Source organism: Protopterus annectens, chromosome 1.part2 (genome assembly GCF_019279795.1).
Source record: "Protopterus annectens isolate FY-2018-M chromosome 1.part2, PAN1.0, whole genome shotgun sequence".
Classification (NCBI taxonomy): Eukaryota; Metazoa; Chordata; order Ceratodontiformes; family Protopteridae; genus Protopterus; species Protopterus annectens.
In genome coordinates this window covers 1,166,511,700-1,166,537,897 of record NC_056727.1, presented here as the reverse complement: position 1 = coordinate 1,166,537,897, position 26,198 = coordinate 1,166,511,700, and positions in this window count along the sequence as shown.

Genomic DNA, 26,198 nt, shown 5'->3' with positions numbered 1-26,198 from the left:
CACTGAGCACAGAAAAGTCATCAGGGATCTGGGGACCCAAGTTGACAGTAGTCTTCGTTTGACACTCATGTTGCTAAAGTAGTTAGGAAAACCTTCTATATCGCCCACCTGATCATGAAGGGATTCACATCTAGATCAAGGGACTGACACCTTCCTCTGACTCACATACTTATAGTAAAATTGATGTTAGCCAGCCCACACAACCTGTACCAAACTAGGTACTGTCTATGTACTGCATGCATCAGACAGAGTGAACCTGACCTCCAGTTCTGTCAACTGCCTCATTTGCAAGGTAAGTCACTCACCTACACACTACTTGTAAGGAGTACTAGAATATGGTGGCATATGTATGGACCTTCCGCATGTATGCAAGGGAATATAGTGGGCTGGACTACAGGTGCCCAGTCCAATAGTATGGGTTCTCTAATATTCACTAGGCCTCATGACTGGAATATTCACTACATCATTCAATCAGTGTTCTCATACAACTGGTGTGACAGTAAGTCAGCAATGATATATCAGCAGATCAGGCAATCTCAGGGCTGTGACATAGAACCTGAGCACACATTGTATGTCTCATGTAATGCAGATATGGATATAAAGTCCAACACTCAAATGTCTGTCTGTAGTTAGCACAATTCAGTGACTTTAATAAAAATACTTTACCAGAACACCAGAAATGTATGAGAAACAGACCAGACATATGAGGCAAAATGCTGGACAATCTGTGAAAACATGTACTGTTGAAAGGTATGCAGACTGTCACTCTGTGTGTGGTGTAACATTATGTACCTCAGCCACATATTAAGTACAGCATACACCTGGGAAATGTTGTTAACAATTTGAGGAAGTGCAGAACTGCAGAAACAGGGCAACATTTATAGAGACATCCTTGTTACAGACATATATGGAGATGTATGCATTGTCCCACATACCCTAGGAATGGTGAGGAAATCCATACTCACACATCTATACAGTTGTTCAAAGGAACCAAATTAAAGATGCAACAGTACATAATCCACTCACCTACAGAGTCCTGTGCCTGATGGATGTCACCATGTAGACAGACACAGGTGAGCAGGTGGTGTAATGTATAAAGTTTTCAATACACACATGGACAGAGCACAATGGCCCTGGCCACATGTTTGCCTATCTAACCACAATCAGCTACATATGGCCATACTGGTAACTGTACACACATAGCAGGGATAATAACAGTTATGCCAGTCCTAAGACACTAGATACAGATAACAGTACAAAGCAATATCACTGTGCAGGACACACATGCTGTTCAACACAATCCTAGTTTGTGTAGTCCACAAGTACTGTGGCTGCAATCACATGCTATCTACCTTCAATGATTATGCACTTTTTGGCCTTCTAACTAGCTGCTGGCTTCAAAACTGCCCTCCTCTACAAGGCCTGATGATGTCATCCACCTTAAGACCACTGGCTGACAGTCTACCATTAGATATAAGTCACGGCATGTATGATAGTGCTGTGAGTAGTGTGCAACAGTAGATAGGTATGGGTTCTAATCTCACTTTAGCCAACTTGGTGTGTGTGTGTGTGTGTGTGTGTGTGTGTGTGTGTGTGTGTGTGTGTGTGTGTGTGTGTGTGTATCCCCCTGCAACACAACAGACATGCCCTCATGGGCTATCCACCTGCAATGGTTATGTACATTTTGGCCCTGTAGCTAGCTGATGGCTTCCAAACTGCCTTCTTCTACAAGATCTGATGATGCCATTCTTCTTAAGACCACCATCTGACAGTCTGACATCAAATATAAGCTGTGGTGTGTGTGATACATACTGTGAGCTATAGTGTGTAAGAGTAGATAGTTAAAGGTTCTAATCTCACTTCAGCCAACTTGGTGCGTGTGTATATCAATATGGCATACGTATAATAACCTTTGTAAACTAGACATAAGTAGGGTTTTGCATTATTTTATTTGTTGCAAGTAATGCGGCCCACTAAGTGACTGACCACAACAAGGCCTGCTGATATCAACAAGCATTATATGTCCTAAACTCATAGTAGTAGCACACATGAGGTGTGTTGTGTACATCCGGTACTGTGCTCTGTAGTGTGTACCAATACAGAGGTAAGTATTTTAGTCTACATGCAGCCAGCTTGCACTATGTGTGTGCCTTGGCATGTCCTGTATGCAGTGAGTAGATGTGGTGCTAACCTGAATTGGCCATGTTTGTGTGTGAGTCTGTTACAGCATTGTACATCATGTTATGGAGCCATAAGACATGTGAACATCAGTAGCATAATGACCATACAACCATCAAAATCACCAACATCTTTTTACAGGATCAGCACATACTGCCCCAGTCCACAAGGGATGCAGCCAGACTCCCTGTGTTGAGATGACATTTGCCCAGCCAATCATACAGATGGCATGTGCTGAAGTTCACTGAGGTGCTCAGTGTACCAGCAGGCAGTGTCTGTGTCAAGGGTGTGTTTAAGTTTGTTAGGCAGATGTCTCCAACAAGCATGTAGTACTAACATCACAGTAGGTTAATGTCCTTACAGTGAGTCATCCATCTACTATGTTTCCTATAGATAGGCAGCATATGCAATTAAGCAGGGTCACTGCATATGCAATCAAGCAGGGTCACACCTTGTCCTGTATGCAAGGAACAGATCACCTCTGACTACTCTATATGCCACAGGAGGCAATGACACACATTGCAGATGATCAGCAGTGAGCACATGCTGAAGGTGCAAGGTGACCATGTGAGGGACCATGCTGTTGTGTGCAATTGCCACTACAGCTTGGTAAGGTATGTCAACAAATAGCCATTGTACTCAGATACTGGCATGCTGAGGGAAGAGTATGTGGAGGTTATGAGTATGTCACCTACTGGTTACCACGGCCTCAGCTATGCCATATGATTCCTACCATCTCACTGTAAAGACATGTTGATCTGAGGCACATGAGGGGTAAACCTGTGTGACCAGGTCTGTGTCCCCACTTTTCACCCCTGAGTATGTACATCACATGTTGGGACTAATGTGCTAGTAACCGGGGACATATGTCTAGCTGCTGCAAATGATATTACATATATATTCGCTTGGAGATTATGGTCATTAGTATGTCACCAGGCATGTGTTTGCAATATCCTCTTGCAGGACACTGACTTAACACAGTGACTAGATGAGTGCTCACACTTAGCAGGCATCAGTCAACATTGTTATCCGCAGTCATTCAGTACTCATGTGTACTATGGTGACATGCAGTCCAAGCAGTAGAGGACCCAGCACTGTACACTGTTGAGCATTGCTACTTACAGATCAGCTATTGGGGTCAGATGTCCCTATGTGGTGTATGTCAGCCATCAATGGGCCAGATAGTACCCCTGCAATGACAGTACCATGAACGCCTAAGTGGGTGCTTTGTACATGTTGCCTGAACAGGTGGTATAGTCAGATGCCTTTGCTCAGTCTGGGGGTTGTGCACCTTGATGTACCCTCACCCATGTCCCTACTGCCTGCCTCGGACATGTCCACCATGTGTAACAGTCATGTACCCCCTGTCACACATCCAAAGTGTGTGCACTCAACTATGATTACACCACATATATGTGTGCTGCTCAGCTCCATGATGATTGTCCCCACAGGCATACAGATATGGATACACAAAGAGGTGAATAGTTATGTTGGTCAGTGGATGCACCACCTCAGTGCAAGGGTAGAACAGGTGCCATTGTCCACTCAGCTAGTGTGCAGATAGTGGTGTCTGTATGAATGCAAGAGCTTCCCAATGGTGTTAGTAACCCTTGTCAGATCACAAGTGGGATTCAACCCGGAATGTTAGCATGTGCAATAGATGCTGTGTGCTTTCCATTATGAGGCCAATTACGAAATGCTCTATAAATATGGTGGTTCTGGGACGGGTTGTAAGAATGTCATGTGTCACATGTGGTGGAGACAAGGTCATGTACATAATGCAGCCTTTGTGGGAGTACAGCTTAGCTATGGATACACACTTGTATGTGGCATCATGACGTTTGTGTAAGAGTCAAAAAAGGAACTTCTGCACGAGAGGCAAATGCACGGCTCAATATCAAATAGGAAAAGCCAAAAAAGAGTAGAGCCAGCATACAGTGTTCCGATTGTTCTTTATTGATATGAATCCATAAAAACAACAAAAATTCAGACCGGTTTCGGATGGAAAATATCACAGCCTTCTTCAGTGTGAACCAAATACAGCTTTTGTTGTAATTTAAATACACCCATCACAAAGATCATTGGTCCATACTAGAATTGTTCATTTAAACCAGGTGGGAACAATCCACCTAGTTTAACAATCCACTTTTTTTCTTTATTGTTTAAAATAGAGTGCCACCCAGTTTTATTGGATTTATTGCCCTTTATGATGTCAATAACCATAAAAGAAAATCTGGCAGTGTTGTGTACTAAATGATGTTTATAAAGTGCATTGGTTGCCTTTTTGTTTTTGATGTTGCTAATGAGTTCAGAAATTCTAATTCTGAATGGGCGAGAGGTCTGACCAATATAAAAGGAACCGCAAGTACATGTAGCCTGATATACTAACCAATCAGTACTACAGTTAGCAAAAAAAATTCAAATCATAAACAATGGCACTATTATGACTAGAAAATAGTTTAGATTTCAAGACTTTGTCACAGTTAGTACAATGGCCGCATGGATAGCAGCCAACCAAGGGGTCCCCTGATAATGTAGATTGTACATATTGAAAGGATTGATTCAGTGTCCCATGCTTATAATGACTGAAGCAAGAGCCAAGATTTTTGCCTTTGCAAAATGAAAATTGGCATCTATCCGGTACAATGTGTGCTAACTCATAATCACATTGTAAGATGTTCCAATGTTTGTGTACACTTTGAATTAAATTTTCGGAATTCCTGGCATAGGTTGTTAAAAACCTAATGGGTTGTGTCTTCAAAATGTTATGGTCTTTGTAACTTAAGAATTCTTGTCTGTCTGTAGAGTTAACCAGATTACTGTCCTGCACCACATAACCCATGCCATAACCCCTAGATTTAAATCTATTTGTGATATCTTTCCTCTGCCTCTGAAATGAAGAATCATCAGAGCAAATGCGCTTTATTCTGATAAATTGCAACTTGGGAATGTTCCGGGCTATGTGTGGTGGATGGAAACTAGATGCATGGAGGATGGTATTATATTGGGGTTATTTCCTGAATACTTTGGTACTCAGCGTATGGTCTGGTAATCTGTTGATTAACACATCCAAAAATGTAATACTGTTCAAATCATAATGGACCGTAAATTGTAACCCCCATGGATTGTTATTCAATTAGGATATAAATTCATGTAACACATTTGTCTCACCCTTCCATACCATCCAACAGTCATCTAGAAAATGTCTCCAAATGTCAATATATTCCAAAAAGGTTTATTCTCATGATCATAAATGAGATGTTTTTCAACAAAGGCCATAAACAGATCGACATATATTGGAGCAAAGGAAGCACCCATCGCTGTACCCTTTGTTTGTAAATAACAAGTGTCCTGGTAAAAGAATACATTACTATTGAGAGCATGTCTTGCTAATTCAACCAAAAAGAAGGTGAAATCAGATTGATATAAGTTAGCCACTTCCAGCCAATATGTAAGGGCCTCTAAACCAGATTCATGTGGAATATTCGTGTATAAAGCACACACATCAAGTGTGCACATCAACCTATTGGGTTCCAATTGGCTATCTGAAATGATCTGTAAAAAATTTGTAGTATCCTGTAGTCGAGAACATACAAGATAGAGCAAAGGCTTCAAATGCTTGGTCAAATATAAAGTCAAAGGTTCTGTGAGATAACCTTTCCCTGAGACAATTGGTCTACCTGGTGGATTGGTGGGATTTTTGTGAATTTTTGGCAAAAAGTGGATATATTGGTTAGCCGGATCTTGAATGGTGAGCTGATGCATTATATCATTAGTAATGATGGCTTCATCCCTTGCCTGAATAAGAAAATCATCAGTTTTTTAAAACGATGAGTGGGATTGATATGCTTCTCAAAATAATATCTTTGATCAGACAACTGTCTTTTTGCCTCTTTGTCGTAATCACACCAGTTTAAAAGGACCACAGCTCCCCATTTATCTGCAGAAACAATGACAATATTTCTATTATTCTGAAGTTCCAGAATAGCTTGTTTTTCAGCAGTTGTTACATTGTTACGTTTGAAATTTGTATCAGATCTAGAAAAATGCAGATCTTTGAGAACGTTATTCTGGAACTGATGTACCAAGGGATGCATAAGAGGAGAAAAAGATGATTTGTGATATACAAACTTGTCATCAGTAAAGTTATTATCATTGTTACCAAAAAACAGTCTCAAATTTAACGTTCTACAAAAGGACATCAGATCTTGAGCAAAAATGTTTTCAGACACCATGAAACCCGGAATAAAAGTTAAGCCTTTATTGAGGACAGACAAATGGGCTGGATATAGCACAAAATCAGACAAATTCAAAACATTACTGTTGTAATCCAAATCTAATTCTGTATGACTATTTTCAACAGACTCTGAATATTGTTTATACCTCCTGTGTTTATGTCCCCCCCACTGATACTTGGGCTTAAAGGGACAGGCAATGGTGTCCTCTTGAGGGACGGTGAACTTGATACTGACTGCAACTCATTGTCTGTACAAGTGGAGATGTCCTCAGTCGAGGAACCGGTATCATGACCAGATTTTCTCAAAATAGAGCGTGGTCTCTTTCTTTTAGAAGTTTTAGGCAATGAAGGTGTATCACCTCACATGCTTGGTGATATTTGAAAAAGGATTGCCATGCTGATAGTCAGCTAAGTGTCTCTGAAATTTTTTGATCTTCCTACTTCTCAGTTCTTGTTCCAAATTATTCAGGTCCATGGCTGCTTTATTGAGATATTTATTATAAAAAGATCCACCTTCAAATGGTTTAACATCATCTACCAACCTGGTCACTGCATCAATTTCTTTATCAATAACACGATCATAATATTTAGATAAAGTTTCCACAAAGTACATACTAGCCTGTTGCTGTATTGAAGATCACTGGCTGTTAAGCTCTGAGTCTACTTCCCCCACATGGGGTTGTATACATACTCTCAAACCTCTGGGGGTTAACCCTTTAGCAATGCATGCCTTAAACAATTTTGAGTGCCAGATGTTGGATCTAAGGGATCGAAGTTGTTTAAATAAATTTTCAAAAGCCAATGCACAAGTGGGTTCAGAATCAAGAGAGTCATTTGTATTACTATTGTTTTGTAATGAAGGACCCAAGCCAAATGCTCTAAGGTCTTCCCTATAGGCTGATAAACCTGTTATCAAACTAGACAGATCCATGATAAACCTTGTCTTGATATATACAGGAAATTGTGACAAAATAAATGTTGATTTATAATACTGACAATAATAGTAACAAAAACTATGTCAGTACAACTTATTGGGAGATTTGTACAATTGTAGGAACAATAGCAGCTCAAAAAAGATTAATACACCATTCGGTAATAAAGCTGCGTCCCTATCTAAATCATACAAAAAACAGTTGTCCTGTAAAAATCATGAATACCATAAAGAGGGAAAAGTTGGCTACAAACTGTACAATAGAAAAAATAGACTTCAGAACCTAAATTGCATACAATACAACAACAGGAACTAGAAAAATCAAAGTGACCCAAATTGGTAGATGCAGTCAAAAAACTTTATGATTTGCCTCAATCGACATGTACAATACACTAATGGTAATGGTATATAATTTAAATGAGACAATACAAATAAATATCTCAAATGACCAAAAAATAAAGCTTAATGAGAGATCAATGGGACATGTGCACATAAGCTGATCTAAGGGTGACCAAATGAACGCATACATATAAGCTATTCATGTGAACAACCAAATGTTAAATTGCAAAAGCAAATGTCAGCCTACACCAGCAAATATAAACCTAAAAACTGAATCTGTAAAGTAATGGCTAAAGGATAGTCACAGTCAACCACATTGTATATATATATATATATATATATATATATATATATATATATATATATATATAAACCCAATGATATAAAAAGAATTGTTCATGGTAGAATTGAAAAAATGATGTTATCACAAAAAATACTGTTGCAAACTTAAAAAACCAACAAAGTGCAAAGATTGTACAAATGTTGATATAAAAGTCCAAGATGAATCCCAGCCTTAGTAAAAACAATGCCTGGTGGAATCATAACCATCGGATGTGAAATAATGTCTCCAAGGTACAAATGCGGAATCCGTCTCTATAGGCAAAAAACGAATCCTTCCTTATCAAGGTTGCCAAATGGAAAAAAAGAAACAGTACCTGTGTTCCTCAAGCACAATATTGTCCGTCAGATCTCTAACATGAAAAGGCAAACCCACTGCAGTAATGTCGTATTATTCCATCTATAAAGACATTACAGTTTAAATATCCAAATGTCGGTTGGAACACAAAATGTGTTAAGCTTGAATAACCCAACTGTATAATAGTAAAAAATAACACACAGATACAAAAAACCTAACCAGAGGAAGCATAGATAAATCTTCCGAAATCCAGCTGTAATGTCCCCATCAAAATGGAACCAATAAGGCCGTATTAAAAATCTTGCCGCCTTCCATACCAAAAGAAGCGCGATATCAGGTAAACACTGAAACAGCCACCAATATAACCAGCTGGACCCTCGGTGATAATAAACGTCAAGGCCCAATATAAATCCACAGCACAAAAAATGGATGATAATCCACTAGAAAACGACCGATGGCACTGGGATGGTGTATTCCAAGAAAAAATCAAAAAGGAAAAAAGATTGCACAGAAAACTGGCAATCAGTATCAAGAGCACAGGCCCCCAGCAGGAAATGGAAGGAAGTGTAACAGTCAAAAAAGGAACTTCTGCACGAGAGGCAAATGCATGGCTCAATATCAAATAGGAAAAGCCAAAAAAGAGTAGAGCCAGCATACAGTGTTCCGATTATTCTTTATTGTTTTAGAATTCACAAAAATCCCACCAATCCACCGGGTAGACCAATTGTCTCAGGGAAAGGTTATCTCACAGAACCTTTGTCTTTATATTTGACCAAGCATTTAAAGCCTATGCTCTATCTTGTACGTTCTCGACTACAGGATACTACAAATTTTTTACAGATCATTTCAGATAGCCAATTGGAACCCAATCGGTTGATGTGCACACTTGATGTGTGTGCTTTATACACGAATATTCCACATGAATCTGGTTTAGAGGCCCTTACATATTGGCTGGAAGTGGCTAACTTATATCAATCTGATTTCAACCTCTTTTTGGTTGAATTAGCAAGACATGTTCTCAATAGTAATGCATTATTTTACCAGGACACTTGTTATTTACAAACAAAGGGTACAGCGATAGGTGCTTCCTTTGCCCCAATATATGCCGATCTGTTTATGGCCTTTGTTGAAAAACATCTCATTTATGATCATGAGAATAAACCTTTTCTGGAACATATTGACATTTGGAGACATTTTCTAGATGACTGTTGGATGGTATGGAAGGGTGAGACAAATGTGTTACATGAATTTATATCCTACTTGAATAACAATCCATGGGGGTTACAATTTACGGTCCATTACGATTTGAACAGTATTACGTTTTTGGATGTGTTAATCAACAGATTACCAGACCATACGCTGAGTACCAAAGTATTCAGGAAATACCCCCAATATAATACCATCCTCCATGCATCTAGTTTCCATCCACCACACATAGCCCGGAACATCCCCAAGTCGCAATTTATCAGAATAAAGTGCATTTGCTCTGATGATTCTTCATTTCAGAGGCAGAGGAAAGATCTCACAAATAGATTTAAATCTAGGGGTTATGGCATAGGTTATGTGTTGCAGGCCAGTAATCTGGTCAACTCTACAGACAGACAAGAATTCTTAAGTTACAAAGACCATAACATTTCGACCACACAACCCATCAGGTTTTTAACAACCTATGCCAGGAATTCCAAAAATTTAATTAAAAGTGTACACAAACATTGGAACATTTTACAATGTGATTATGAGTTAGCACACATTGTACCGGATAGATACCAATTTTTGTTTCGCAAAGGCAAAAATCTTGGCTCTTGCTTCAATCATTATAAGCATGGGACACTGAATCAATCCTTTCAATATGTAAAATCTACATTATCAGGGGACCCCTTGGTTGGCTGCTATCTGTGCGGCCATTGTACTAACTGTGACAAAGTCATGAAATCTAAACAATTTTCTAGTCGTAATAGTGCCATGGTTTATGATTTTAATTTTTTTGCTAACTGTAGTACTGATTGGTTAGTATATCAGGCTACATGTACTTGTGGTTCCTTTTATATTGGTCAGACCTCTCGCTCATTCAGAATTAGAATTTCTGAACACATTAGCAACATCAAAAACAAAAAGGCAACCAATGCACTTTATAAACATCATTTAGTACACAACACTGCCAGATATTCTTTTATGGTTATTGACATTATAAAGTGGTATCCTTCAAGGCCCCCGAGCCAATGGAAACCACAACCCAAGCTGTGGAAGCCCTTACAAATGCCTTCTATGAACACCTTCAGGACTGCATGGATCAGGCAATCCCAAATGAAACCAAGACTCTTTCCACCAAGGGCAAACATCCAGTCTGGTGGACCCCAGCCATAAACAAACTTTACAATAAGAGGAGAAAGCTATTACATGATAGAGCAAAATCCCAAAAAGGGAAGGCATCTTTGATCAGTACTAGCAAGAAACTACGATCCCTCATAAAATCATCCAAGGCCAACTTTGAGAAAAAAATTGCCATAGATTCAAAAGACAATCATAAGGCCTTCTTCAGCTATGTCAGAAACCTGGGTGGAAACTCCCAGATATGCTGAGAATTAGTCCAAAATGATACAAAAATCACTGAACCCACAGACATTGCCAACATACTGGCAGACAGGTTCAGCTCAAACTTCACCCCCCTCTCCCCCACAAAAGGAGAGATAACTATCCCAACAGAGTGTAGCCTCCCAGACATCTCAAATGTGCAGGTGAAAGCTGCTCTCTCTAAAGCTAAAAACACAGCATCAATGGGACCGGATGGTGTCCCTGGCTGTGTGCTACATGAACTCAATGATGAACTAAACCCACACATAAGGCAGCTGTTTAATCTTAGCCTTACCACAGGATATATGCCCAAGGAGTGGCGTACGGCAACTGTGGTCCCACTCCAGAAAGGCGGTGCCTCTACGGACCCTGGTAATTACCGCCCCATAAGCTTAGCAAGCCTGGTCTGCAAAGCTATGGAGAGGATAATAATGGAACTCATAAACAAGGACATAGGGGACTTGCAGACCTTGGACCCAACCCAGTTTGGCTTTGTCAAGGGCAGATCTTGCCTTTTGAACTCGGTCGACTTCTTTGAAACACTTACCAAGGCCATTGATGAGGGAAAGGCAGTCCATACAGCCTACCTTGACCTTGCAAAAGCTTTCGACACAATACCCCACTCTGGTATCATAGAGAAACTTACCAGCTTAAATGTAAACCCATATGTCACAAGATGGGTTGCAAACTGGCTAAAGGACAGAATCCACAGGGTTAGAGTTGCTGGAGCCATGTCAGACTCCAAGCCAGTTACAAGTGGTGTCCCACAGGGCTCAGTCCTTGGCCCCCTATTGTTCGGCATCTACTTCTCGGAAAAACAGGCAAACATAGGAGGACTATGGCTGACAAAGTTTGCGGATGACTGCAAACTGGGTGCCATAGTGGATAGTACATCGGGCACAGACATCCTTCCGAGGGGTCTCACGGAAACTGATAGCTGGTGCCAGAGCCATGGCCTGAAGTTAAACGCAAAAAAGTGTATAGTCATACCCTTCGGGAAAAACAAGGTAACCCCAAGCTACAAAATAGGTGGCAACCCACTAAGCACAGAAGAGGTTATCAGGGACCTGGGTACCGAGGTTGACAGTGGCCTCTCGTTTGACACTCACGTTGCTAAAGTGGTTCAAAAGACCTTCTACATTGCCCATCTGATCATGAAGGGATTCACATCCAGATCAAGTGAGGTCATTGTTCCCGTGTACTCTTCGCTTATCAGACCAATGATCGAGTACAATGCCCCATTCGGGATGTATCTCACCAGACACCTGCAGCAATTGGAGAGACCCCAAAAGTTCCTCACCAAAAGGATAAAGGGACTCCAAAACCTGTCATATACTGCCAGACTGAAGAAACTCCAACTCTATTCAGTTGCATACCGTCTGCTCAGAGGTGACCTGTGCCTGACATACAAGGCCATGACCAACCCAGAATTAATGGACATGCTCCACCTCAAAAAATCCAAATCCACCAGAACCACTAGAGCAAGTGACTTAAACCTTAGCACGGATATAAATAGGATGTGCTGGAGGGATAGATTTATCACCCAGAGATTCCCCATGCTGTGGAATAAAATCTCGGTCCATGTGAGGCAGAGCACCTCGCTGGCTCTGTTCAAGAGAAATCTTGACCGGTGGATGGGAGATCGTAGGTTTACCCCGGGAATCATCTCTGTGTCACTGCTGGACAGAGGCACAACAAACTAATGGGCACATTATTTCTAACATAAGGGGTGGCGTAAGCCACATAACTTTGGGCTAGGCTTATAAATGCCTTAGGGCAGATAGCCTAGTATAAACCTAAAGGGCAATAAATCCAATAAAACTGGGTGGCACTCTATTTTAAACAATAAAGAAAAAAAGTGGATTGTTAATCTAGGTGGATTGTTCCCACCTGGTTTAAACGAACAATTCTAGTATGGACCAATGATCTTTGTGATGGGTGTATTTAAATTACAACAAAAGCTGTATTTGGTTCACACTGAAGAAGGCTGTGATATTTTCCGGCCGAAACCGGTCTGATTTTTTGTTGTTTTCATGGATTCATATCAATAAAGAACAATCGGAACACTGTATGCTGGCTCTACTCTTTTTTGGCTTATCATGACGTTTGTGGTCAGTGACTATGTGGCCTGTTGTTTGGGGTTTATACATGTAACTATACTGTGTGTTCCAGTCAGATAATGGCATGCTGAGGGAAGTGTATGTGAAGGTTATGAGTATGCTTTGTGTGAATGGTGACAGGTGTCACTTACCATGTCTACACATCACAACAACACTATGTGCTGCTGTTATATGAGGAGGTTGTGCCTCCATGTTAGTGGACCACCCTCAACTGTCACACAGCAATGTCCACCTGTTATTGCACAGCATGCTGCTGGCACTTGTTCACCAGTCAGGTCTGCTGTGCCCTAAAAAGCCTGTGTCTAAGCTGTCCTGTACAGCCAAGTGCATGCACTTGTAATGCTGCTGACATAATGCATGGATGTAGAGCTTTGCATCTGAAGGGGAAGGTGCACGCACGGTATGTCAAGCATCCCACAGGAGGTAATAAATGTTTTTCTTGACATATATATCTGTATTGTATGCAAGGGGGTATGTGCTGGTAGTTCTAAGGAGACTGTCCTGTAGCCAGATCCCACCAGGGTGAACCACACATTGGGGGACCGCAGTGGTCACCCTGTTGCTACACATATGATGCTATGTGTTGGATCTCCATGTGGGGCTGTCATAGCACTGCTCCAGAGCAGTGTAGGTAATGACATGGACCATGCTTTGGACAAGTGAGCTGCAGCATGACTACTTAACACAGTGTGTATATATTACACTTCCCTAACGCTTTTGTCTGTACTCTGTACAGACACATTGCATGACTCTCTTCTTGCAGCATGCTGGAAGTGACTGCAATACTTACTTGCACAGAGGACAACTAGCATGTAGTGCCAAGCGGTGTCCCCAGATTTCTGAGGCATGTCAACTGGAGTGCCATGATAGGGCTTAGCATGGATACCAGCACTAATACTGTCATACCCCTACTGACACTGGCCAAACACTGCTAATGTTGCTCAGTGCCAAATCATGCCTACTGACTGTGACTGGCTGAGCCCTATGACTGTTACACTATGTCATGGATGTTGGACAGCAGTCTCACTCCACCAACCTTAGCCTGACAGGGTTTATGGGAATATTACGGCAGCAGACCATGCTGGAAACTGTGTACATCATGTACAGAGTGGTATGTCCACTGGTATATAGGCAAGTGTCTGAGAGTGATACCCTGGGAACATAGCATTTCAAGACCTATGCTTCACTGAAGCCACTCACTAGTGGAGCTCGCCATCTGACATTAATGGCATACCCCTTCTTTGTATTCCCATTCTACAGTCACAGCCACTGTCAGAGACCTCTGACAGGTACATTAGCAGGTAATTGCATATTAGGAGCCATCACTGACTCCCACACAGACCCAACAGTTATCATGGATGGCCTGTGACACAGTCAGGTGTTGGCAGAGCCACTAACACAGATGACATGCCAACCACTGCACAATGCTATCTTGTGGGATATTATCCACCCTAGCACAATACTGTAGTGTCCGCACACCACTCACACTTGAACCATTGCACATGAAGGTATGGATACACATTACTATACCCTTTGACAGTCACTGTTCGTTATAATGTGGGGATGCATTCACTGTTGTGCCACCTACACCGACAGGTCTTGGGTGTAAATGCCAGGCTGTTACTGCTCTACTGAATGTGGCAGCCAGCATACCTATCATTTTGTGCACTGGCACCTTTGCTATGTCACCACACAGGCATATCATACAACTGTGGCAGCCACACAGTTGCCATGGTACAAAAATACACAGTGTAGAAAATATGTCCTATGGAGTCTGTGTCATTATAGTAGAAATGTAGTCTGTCTCCTAAATGCTTTGAAGGAGATGTGTATGTCCCCAGACAGGGAGGTGCCAGATCCCACTGTGTACCTCCTGCATTGCCATGACAGGGGTAACACATGTCTCATGTGTTGTACACACCTACAACATCACTGTGGTATACACAGTACATACTGGCGAGACTGTTATGTAACATAGACAGTATACCCTACATGAAACTGGCCCCCCCATGCATGTAAAGCACACATCTGCTGTGACACATATCATGTGCAAGTTATACAATGGGATGCAGAACATGACAATTATATCTGCTGTTTGGCCACCTGTTTGCACTGGATACCAGATATTTGTAGATGGGTCAACTCCATCACCACAGCTTATAGATGTGTACATTCTGAAAACCCAAGTGACACGTATTAAGGGTAGCATACTTTATCATAAAGTATGAATGCTTGTATATTCTGACTACTACCATTGACCTTGTTTGACTGTTATACACATATGAACCTATGGAGCCATGCACATATATTGCTGTACCTTGCTGAAGTCATACCTTTGCTGTGCTACCATGCCATCTTATGTTGCTTTATTACTGTAATGTGTCCATAGGTTATCCCCTCAGACTTCTGAAACAGAAACAGTTCTGTGACACATCTGTCATAGTGTAACAATACCACCAGTACAACATCATACAACATAAGATACACAAAATGTGTTGCATAGTCATGACACATGCCAGCATGCAATATCTGTTGGTGACCACAAGTGGCATGGCAAAACAATATTGTGTTACACAAGTACATTTCAAGTAATGTAGTCATCCTGTGCACCAGACACATAGCTTTATTTCCCTGCATCAATGGGAAGGATGACAGGGACATGGCACAGGTATCATCACATACACAGGGTGTTGTGTGTGGGTGCTGGAGGCCTAGGCTGTGCCAAATGGTTGACAGCATGTATGAGTCAGGAAGGGGTGTGAGTTAGATGAGCCATGGAGAGGTGCTGTGTGTGTCTGTAGGTTACCTGCATGTGACAGTGATGTGTGAGTGTGTGCATGTACACAGTCAAGCTCAGTGCTAGCCCTACATCTGTGTATGTTGGACAGCTGTGGTAGAGTGGCCAGTTCACCATCCCCCACTATGAACATGGGAGCTGGCTCTGCCAACATTTGCAGTGGCACCACCATGCCCACAGTCAGATGCGACGCTAGTACCTGATGGTGATGGCTGTCTGCTGGGGGCCATGTCCCCCACGGGACCACCCAGGATCATGAGCCCATGGCCTGCCACATTGTGGTGTGGACAGTACACTCCCCTCTGGAGTGCTAGATGTACTGCCACTATGGGAGCTTGACTGTGCATGGCCATGTGGACTCTCAGCAGATGGTGTTGCTGACCTATGTCCCCCGGTTTGATACCCAACTCTAACCAGACATTCCAGCACAGACAATGTGTGGTCCAAGACAGACACTTTCTCAACCCACCATCCGACCACTGCATCAGTGAATGGATCCAGGGTGTCCCCAAAGTGGTGTAGGATGTCCTGGATGTCAGAGTGTTGCATCCATAACCCTAAGCATATGTCTGGTGTTCCATTCAGAATGTGACTGGGCCTCCATTATGGCCCAAACATATGCCGACTGACCCGTGATATGACACCTGCAACAGGTGGTGGATGGACAGCAGTCCTCCTACAAGCACCCCTGTCAATCCACCTGTGTGGGACCTCACCAGCTCTCTACAGTCACTGGAGCCATAGTTGTCACACTTTCCTGTTCTATGTCTCCACCCTCTGACTGTCCAATATCTGTGGCTTCTGGGGATGGGTATGTGTGGGCATTCTGACTGTGTGTGGTGACAATGGGGGCAGAAGAAGGATGTCAATCTCTGGGACAGATTCAGCCCCAACAATCCCATCTGTGCCTTACTGTGGCCACCATCATCATCAGAGTCTGATGAGACACTGACATCAGATTGTGTGGGGTCGAGACTCCAACCCCTTGGTCACCTGTGGAAACCAAGACAAAAGCAGTACATTACTACCTGCACTATTCTGTATGGAAATCCACCAGGCTCATACAAATGAGGATCCACAACTGCATTACCTGTCTCATATCTTCTCATCTCCACTTCTGTGCACAATAGACTACCTCACAACAACATACATATTCGAGTCAAGGCCTCACTAACAAGCACATCCAGTCAATCAAGTTAAACTTGACTAGTACAATTTACCTTTCAAGTATGCAGTATGAAACTATACTTGATAAAACAATACATAAAACCCAGTACACTTATCTTAATGAATATATGCAACTACTAGTTTCAATGCCTCAGGTATGTACCATCTCCCTTTTGGGTTTGCAAAGACATGTTAGATTAATTGCCATATGTAAACCAGGAGGCATATTTGCTCTTAACTATAAGTGAAAATGTTTTTTGGTTCATTGAAATACACACCTGTGATTACCCACTCTAAAAATCTTAGGTAAACATTCCAGAATGGAGCATATGAATACTCTACCCTGGTTAAACACAAAATTAAGTGTACATAGGGCATTATGTTGGCCGTTAATAGGCTATATATGATGTATAACAAATCAGTATCATGCTTACCAGGAGCAGGACTACAGCCTTGGACAACACCTGATGGACTTATAAAAAAGGTGAGTGAGGTAATGTCAGTACCACTGCATGTTGCAGCACAACAAGGTAATACATGCATATATCCACTTATACAGTAGCTACTGTGTTACATGTTGTATTACAACTGAGCTTAAATCCCAACCCCCAAACCACATAGCCCTGACACCCACATAAAAGTATGTACAGCCTGCCACAATGACTACTACAATATTACACTGGTGATCACATTAAGCTTACCTGGATGCTTCTCTGCTGTGGACACTGTGGCACCCACCTCCATGAAGTATGGTGTGATGGATGCCTGGGAGCTGTCGTGTGTTCCTGGGTTCACCAGGAACATCTCTGTGCCTGAGAGTGGTTGTTCCACTTCAAGCCCTCTATTGATGGTGGCACAATCCCTGCTGACATCAGCTGCCCTTCATCATGCAGCAACCATGTCTGTAGCGTGGTGTCGAACCTGCTCATATGTCCTGTCCTGGTGGCCAGTTTTATTAACATCCCAGACAAGGTCTGCCCACAATGCAGCCTGCTGGTCTCTGTTATGCCTCCCCTTGGATAACAAGATGTGATGATGCCGCCTTAGTTCATCAAATATTATTTCGTTCTCCTCATCTGAGAAGGGGCACGACATCTGTGGTACATTATTCCTGAAAGACAACAAAAGGGGACCACATTACAAGACTAGATACATAGACATCCACTATGTACAAATACAGCAAGGACATAATGGCCTGCACTATCCACTGCTCACTCACACATGTCATACCCAATAGTGTGGCAACATACTAAGTGTGTGGATACCACCAAGATAGTAGCAATACTGAGATATTTCCCCTGTGTGTCATGACAGATTCTGTTATATTTTCTTACACCCAGCACTCCAGTCTACTGTGCTATGTCCCCTATGGCCAACATCCCAATAATATGTCATAAGACAAGTGCCAGACAAATAGCAATGTGCTATTGTAACCACTATATGGGGACAGTCCAACAATACCAGTGTGCCACAGTGACAAAAGACAATGCAACCTTGGTTGTCTTACATCCTCTGTAGGTGTAGGACAGCAGGATGTCAATGACATGTCATTACCACAGGTCTAAGACAGACTTACTGCTGTAATCCTTATTCCTGATACCTCCATTCTCGCATCTGCATCCTGTTATACAGAAAAAACAGTTACATACCTAGTGGAGTGCAGAACTCCTCTGTTGAAATGTACTTCTAGTAATGTTTTGCAAAGACATGCACTGTGTGAGGAAAGTCTCACATAGACTGGTTCCCCATAGCAAGCTGCTTGCCTTTTTAACATGCTTTTCATTAGCAGGTACTTGCCTCCGAACCAATCTGTGGTTCTGATATGCTAACTGCAGCCATAACAGCTGAGTTGCACTATCATTAGCCAATGACATGCAACCACAATGAAATACATAAGGGCTTCATGTAGACCAGGGCCTCTTTCTTAGCTGTTCAGGACATTACTGGGGTGAGGAGACTACATCGTCACAGAGGGTAGGTCTCATAACTGTCAACTGTACAGATTTTTGCAGAATGTCCAGAGTTTTGCCTCATATGTTTGGTCAGTTTCTCATGAAATTGTGGTTGTCTGGCAAACCACTGGCAAATTATTGAGGGTTGAAGTCAGAAACTAAAGACGGACATTTGAGTGTCAGACATCATACCCATCAAAATATATATGCTAATACAATAGCTGTTAACCTATGACCTTACTATGTTTGTAAGAGCAAAATGTAAAATGTGTTCCTATTTCTGGTCCTTTGTCCCCCCATTATTTATACAGCTTTGTCTAGATTTCTTGTTCTAGGGGGTTGAGAGGTATGGTAGGTCTGTAGAAGACAACTTTACATAGAGCTGTATGCACCACAGGGTGCAGCTACTGCTGCAGGAAATAGACACAGGCACAGAGTGTGAACACTTTGGAGGACAACAAGCTGTAGGTGTAACTATGTCAGCTGTGTCAGCCTTGTTGTACAGGCAGAGCCAGGGTGATAGTACCCTTTACACTCCAATTAAGGCATGTGTTTAAGGTATGTCTGTTAGGAAACTGTGACATATACAGTGTACTAGGTGACATATAGTTATGCTATACTGATATGTGAAGTGTGCCCCTACATGCAGGCCTGTGACTTCCAGCACTGAAAAGCAGTTATTTAATTATCAATTCTTTGTGTGGATAAAGAGTGCATGACTCATTCTTTAATTGCTGTCCTCACAATAATGTAATTGAAATGCAACACAAGATGGGACTTGAGCTCAGGACTGTCTATGGCAAGATGTATTGCATGCCAGGCATTTAACAGACTAAGCCAATGAGTTATTAGTTCAGCAGGTGTATTTGTAAGATATATGTGCACACATACAGACTGTGACACTTTTTCTACATCCATCAATATGTGTATGGCTTTATGTGGATGTATTTCTGCACCAGGGTCCCAGTTGTATATATATTTTGCCATTGATGCCTTAGCAGGTGTCCTTCTACATGTTGCAGATAAACGGGTACATTGTTGTTCTATCACAGGCCTCACTTACATCCAGTATCATGTTCTTGGCTGTCTAGTGGTGTACTATTGCACCAGAGTCCAAGGTACACTCCCATTTTTTCCATTACTTTTTATTCAAGTTTGTGTGGTGCGGTGTGGCACACAGCTCTGCTGAAACATGTCTAAAGACTGTAACTGGTAATTACTATATTTTGGTTAAACCACTTGCTTTAATAAAGGGTTGTGTGGCATGGCAAGTTATTGCAGTGTGATCTATGTGTGATGGGCTTGGGTTTGAAACATGGCAGATGTGTTCATTTTGTACATGTGTCTTACAATGTATATACTCATTATAGCTCTATTTAGCTGAGCTACGTGAAGCTGAGCAACATGGCGCACCATACAGCTTAGTGCTAAAAAATAAAGAAAAGAAAAAAGGAGGAGATAGGAAAGTGGTGAAATGGCAACAAGCAGGGGGAAAAACATAGTTAAAGGCAGGTAGGGATGTGCAGGACGGGTGTAGGTAAGAACCATAGCTATCCATTTCTTGTACAGTAACAACTGTGTACATTGACAGAATTTGTACATGACTTTGCACTCTCTACCCTAGAGAGAGGGGTGAGGACAACATTACTGCATTGTCAAGTAATTGGACAGAATTAAGTGTGTCCAGTGGACACGTGAGAAATGGAAAGCTATGTCTGGGGCAATATTTTTTTTTGTGGGACCGGTGCCCATTTTTTTTAAGATGAGAGTAGAATGTTGGGAAAGGGACATGGGTATGTGTGGGGAGGTAAGGTGGGTAGGTGAGGATGCATTTGCAAACATACAAGACAGATAAGACAGCAGATGGGCAGTGTGTGCCACATGAGGGGGTGAACACCTTGTATAGTGTATATGTGTTGTGGTATCCAAGTCTCATATGCCTCCAGATGGCAGCAGCATGGCTCACGTCCCCAACCATGGGACTGTTAGCACTGCTCCATCACTGCCTCAAGGGTGGCAGTGCTGGAGGCTGGGTACCGGGGCAAGGCTGCCCCACCAGGTCAGCTAGCATGTCAATCTGGCAAAGGCAGTGGTCATAGCCATGGTGGACTATTCTGTGCACCAAGACTGGCAGCTCAGCCCAGGTGACAACACTCCCTCCTCTACTGCTCCCACAGGGAGGCCTGACCCTGTCCTGTAGGGTGGTACTACCTGATGCCACAGGTAGTGCCGGGACAGCAGAGGGGGCACCACCAGTCTGGGTCCCAAACCTGCTGGGACCCAATGCCACAGCTGGTTGAGGCAAGGTAGGGGATCAGACTGAACCAGCTTAACTTGACGTGCTGTGGTAATTGAGGTATAGCAATAAGTAGAGGATAGTTATGAACAAACCATTGTTAGTAAGAACAGCATGAAGCAGCATTATAAATAACCAAGTTACATAGCAATGTAACCTGATATAAAACACGCTAAATGCGCGTTTTCCAGCTTGTACCTACTCAGCACAGATCCTCGTGGTGTCCAGCAGAGTAATCCAGGCTTCAGAGAGCTAAAAAGGTGACTTTACCTGATTTAAGTATATTTTTTGTGGCTTTCCACTTCTAATTACCTAGCGACTGTATTTCGCCTGCTTGCTGATACATTGTATTTGTTTTTCTGCATTTATTCTGTTATTGCACTTGAAACCTCAGTTTGTTACTTTTAAAATCTGTAATTGTTGCAAATTGTTTCTGTAGGCTGTGATAGCCGATTTATAGCATTTAAAAGTGTCTACTGTATCTGTTTCTCCTTATTTCTGGAAAAAAAAAAAAAATATATCTCTTGTTTTTCCTGCATTACTGAGCTAGAGTAGTCCAGTTTCAGAGTTGCTGATCCCTGGACTTTGTTTGTAGTTCCTGTTACTGATTCTTTGCCTAATTTGGAAGAGAGGAAGTTCCCTTGCTTACCAGTGGGAGTGGGAAGCATTGAGCTGCCTGTTGGTCCAGTTTTGTGAGGTTTCAGCCAGTTACTTGTAGTCTATTGGTCATTTTGGGCCAGTTCCTAGCTTTTTTCAGCCCCCTGATATAAAACACGCTAAACGTGCGTTAGCGGGATTTAGCGCGATTTAGCACGATTTAGCGCGGAATAGCGCGGAGTTGCCACTGTTGCACACAAGAGCAGCGGCGGTTAAACAAGGTTAAACTATTCGGGCCATCTAAATTCCACTCTTCAAATTTTCCCTTAAAACTACCTTCCGTGAGCTGTACTGCTGATCTAACCAACGTATCCTATAACTGAAAAGTTCATCTCTACTTGATTCCCAAGTAGACTATTCTATATCTGTAAAGCCTAGCACTTACTCCTACAGTACTTGCACCTTGATAAAGCACTCTTATTATAGATAATACCCCACCAGCCTAAAACCCACATCCCCTGGAGTCCTTTGAAAGTCTCTTTATCTATTACTTCTAGTATGTCGAGGGATCAGTTGCTAGTGTCCTCTCCTGCTCAACTAGTGAACCTGGGAATATTGAGGCAATGTTACAATTGCCTCATGTACACAGACAATCCTCTCCTTCTCCCACAAAACACAAATACATGCGAGAGATGCAACTATACGGCCAAACTGGAGGCTGAGCTCTCTCAACATAGGACTGGCAAGACCAGACAGGAGGAGAAGGTAACCACACACAATACATACCCAGTCACACATAGTACCATCACAACTTCAAATCATACACATAATCACACAAAGACATACTCGGAGGCTCTGATCAAAAATCTGCCAAAACAGCAGAGGCCACCAAAGCAGACACCCAAACAACTACCACCTCAGGACCCAACACATGCAACACATAGACCACACAGTCAGAGTGTCAAACAGTCACAGCCCTTAAGGCCAAACACAATGCCAGACACACTTGTCATTGGTGACTCCATAGTCAGACACACTGACGTCCCGCTCACCAGACTGAGTAAGGAGAAGGTCACAGTAAGCTGCCTGTCTGGTGCTAGAATCCGGCACATAACACAAGCACTCAGGTCTCTCAACAGCAGGTACAAGCACGACTCAGTCATTGTCCACGCTGGTGTAAACGACCTGAGATGTACCTCCTTGGACTACATGAAAAGGGACATCGAGGAACTCTCTGATTATGTAGCCCAGGCAGGTATGACCCTGACCTTGAGCAGTATCCTACCTTCACCTAGAATGATGCCACAATACAGTGATAAGATGATCAGCTTTAATAATTGGCTTAAATTCTGGTGTCATTCAAAGGGGATCCAATGTCTGTCTGCCTGGGATGACATGCTGGACAAGCCACGCTGCTTCACAAGGGACGGCTTGCACCTGTCACCCCTGGGCTTCCGGATATTGGCAAAGGCTCTTGCCACCCCATAGTGCCTTTTTTAGGCAAGGCTCAAATTCTAAACCTACCACCCTAGAACACCAAAAGGAAAAAACTAAGGGTAATGCTGCTCAATGCCAGAAGTCTCAATCTCAAGATGCACGCACTCGAGGCCCTTCTCAATATGGAGAACATCGATGTCTGTGCTGTGACAGAAACCTGGTTCAAGGCTCCTGAGAGCACCCCAGCACTAACAGGTTTCACCTCATATCATGCTCCGCCCCAAAATCCGGACAACACCAAGAAAGGAGGGTGTGTCCATATTCATAAAGGACACCCACACCTCAAGGTTGGTGGCAACGACGATGCATCGGAGACCATCCAGGTGCAATTAACCATAGGCAAGACTGCTCTGCAATTTGTAGCATGTTACAGGCCACCCTCTCAAACTCAGGAACCTCATATGGCCTTCCTGAAAACATTGGAGGATAAATGTATCTCCAAACACCATCATACTAGGTGACTTCAACTACCCTAATATAGACTGGGAACACTACTCAAGCCCAAACACTCTAACCCAAAGATTCCTGGAGTTCATAAACTCAAATGCCATGGAACAACTAGTCACCATTCCCACAAGAGGAGAAAACATACTTGATCTCATCATCATGAACATGGGATCAAAATGTTCAACACCGGAAGTATACCCCTCACTGGTGAGATCAGATCATAAACTAATCTCGCTGGAGGTCCCCATCCCTCCCCCACCTGAAACAAAAAAGACCACAGTGAAAAACTTCTCAAAAGCCGACTTCACACTTCTAAAAACTAGTGTGGTCTCCTTTAAGGCCCCTGAGCCAATGGTAAACATTACTCAAACTGCTGAATCACTTACAAATGCCTTCTACCAGCACCTACAGGACAGCATGGATCAAGCAATCCCAAATAAAACTAAGACTCTCTGTACCAAAGGCAAGCGTCCAGTCTGGTGGACCCCAGCCATAAACAAGCTCTACAACAAAAGGAGGAAGCTACTACAAGATAGAGCAAAATCCTTGAAGGGTAAGACACCTTTGATCATCATAAGTAAAAAACTAAGAGCCCTCATAAAATCATCCAAGGCAAATTTTGAGAGAAAAATCGCCAAGGACTCAAAAGACAATCATAAGACCTTCTTTAGCTATGTTAGAAACCTAGGAGGAAACTCCCAGATATGCTCAGAATTAGTTCAAAATGATGTGAAAATTACTGAACCTACACACATTGCCAACATACTGGCTGACAGGTTCAGTGCAAACTTCTCCCCCCCAAAAGGAGAGATATCTATACCAGAGGATTGTAGCCCCCCAAATATCTCCAACGCCCAGGTGAGAACTGCTCTCACTAAGGCAAAAAACACAGCATCCATGGGACCGGATGGTGTCCCCGGCTGTGTGCTTCATGAACTCAACAAGGAATTAAACCCACAGTTAGGACAGCTGTTCAATCTTAGCCTCACCTCAGGATACGTACCCAAGGAGTGGCGCACAGCGACTGTGGTCCCACTTCATAAGAGCGGTGCCTCCACCGACCCTGGAAATTACCGCCCCATTAGCTTGACAAGCCTTATCTGCAAAGCCATGGAGAGGATCATAATGGAACTCATAAATAAAGACATAGGGAACTTGCAGACTTTGGATCAAACCCAGTTTGGCTTTGTCAAAGGCAGATCCTGCCTCTTAAACTTGGTTGACTTTTTCGAGACAGTCACCAAGGCCATTGATGAGGGAAAGGCAGTCCATACAGCCTACCTTGACCTGGCAAAGGCCTTCAACACAATACCCTACTCAGGTATCATTGAAAAACTCATCAGCTTGAAAGTAAACCCATACATCACAAGATGGGTTGCAAACTGGCTAAGTGACAGAACCCACAGGGTCAGAGTTACTGGAGTCATGTCAGACTCAAAGCCTGTCACAAGTGGTGTCCCACAGGGCTCAATCCTGGGTCCACTCTTGTTCGGCATCTACTTTTCTGAAGTACAAGCAAACACAGGAGGATTATGGCTGACAAAGTTTGCAGATGACTGCAAACTGGGAGCCATAGTCGAAAACACATCTGACACAGATATCCTTCAGAAGGGCCTCACAGAAATGGATAACTGGTGCCAGAGCCATGGCCTAAAGTTAAACGCCAAGAAATGCATAGTCATACCCTTTAGGAAAAACAAGGTTACCCCTAGCTACCATATAGGTGGCAATCCACTGAGCACAGAAGAAGTCATCAGGGATCTGGGGACCCAGGTTGACAGTAGCCTTTCGTTTGACATTCATGTTGCTAAAGTAGTTAGGAAAACCTTCTATATTGCCCACCTGATCATGAAGGGATTCACATCCAGATCAAGGGAGGTCATCGTCCCCCTGTACTCATCACTCATTAGACCTATGATTGAGTACAATGCCCCATTTGGAATGTATCTGACCCGACACCTGCTGCAGCTTGAAAGGCCCCAAAAGTTCCTCACCAAAAGGATAAAGGGTCTCAAAAATATGTCTTATGCTGCCCGACTGAAAGAACTCCAGCTCTATTCAGTCTCATACCGCTTGCTCAGAGGTGACCTGTGCCTGACATATAAGGCCATGTCAAACCCAGATTTGATGAATATGCTTCACCTCAAAAAATCTAGATCCCTCAGAACCACAAGAGCGGGAGACTTAAACCTTGATACAGTTATAAATAGAACATGCTGGAGGGACAGATTCATCACCCAGAGACTCCCTATGCTGTGGAACAAAATCCCGGTACATGTGAGGCAGAGCACCTCGCTGGCCTTGTTCAAGAGAAATCTTGACCAATGGATGGGAGATCGCAGATATACCCCAGGGATTACTTCAGTGTCACTGCTTGACAGAGGCACAGCAAAATAATAGGCATAGTTTTTACTCAAACTAAAGGGGTGGCG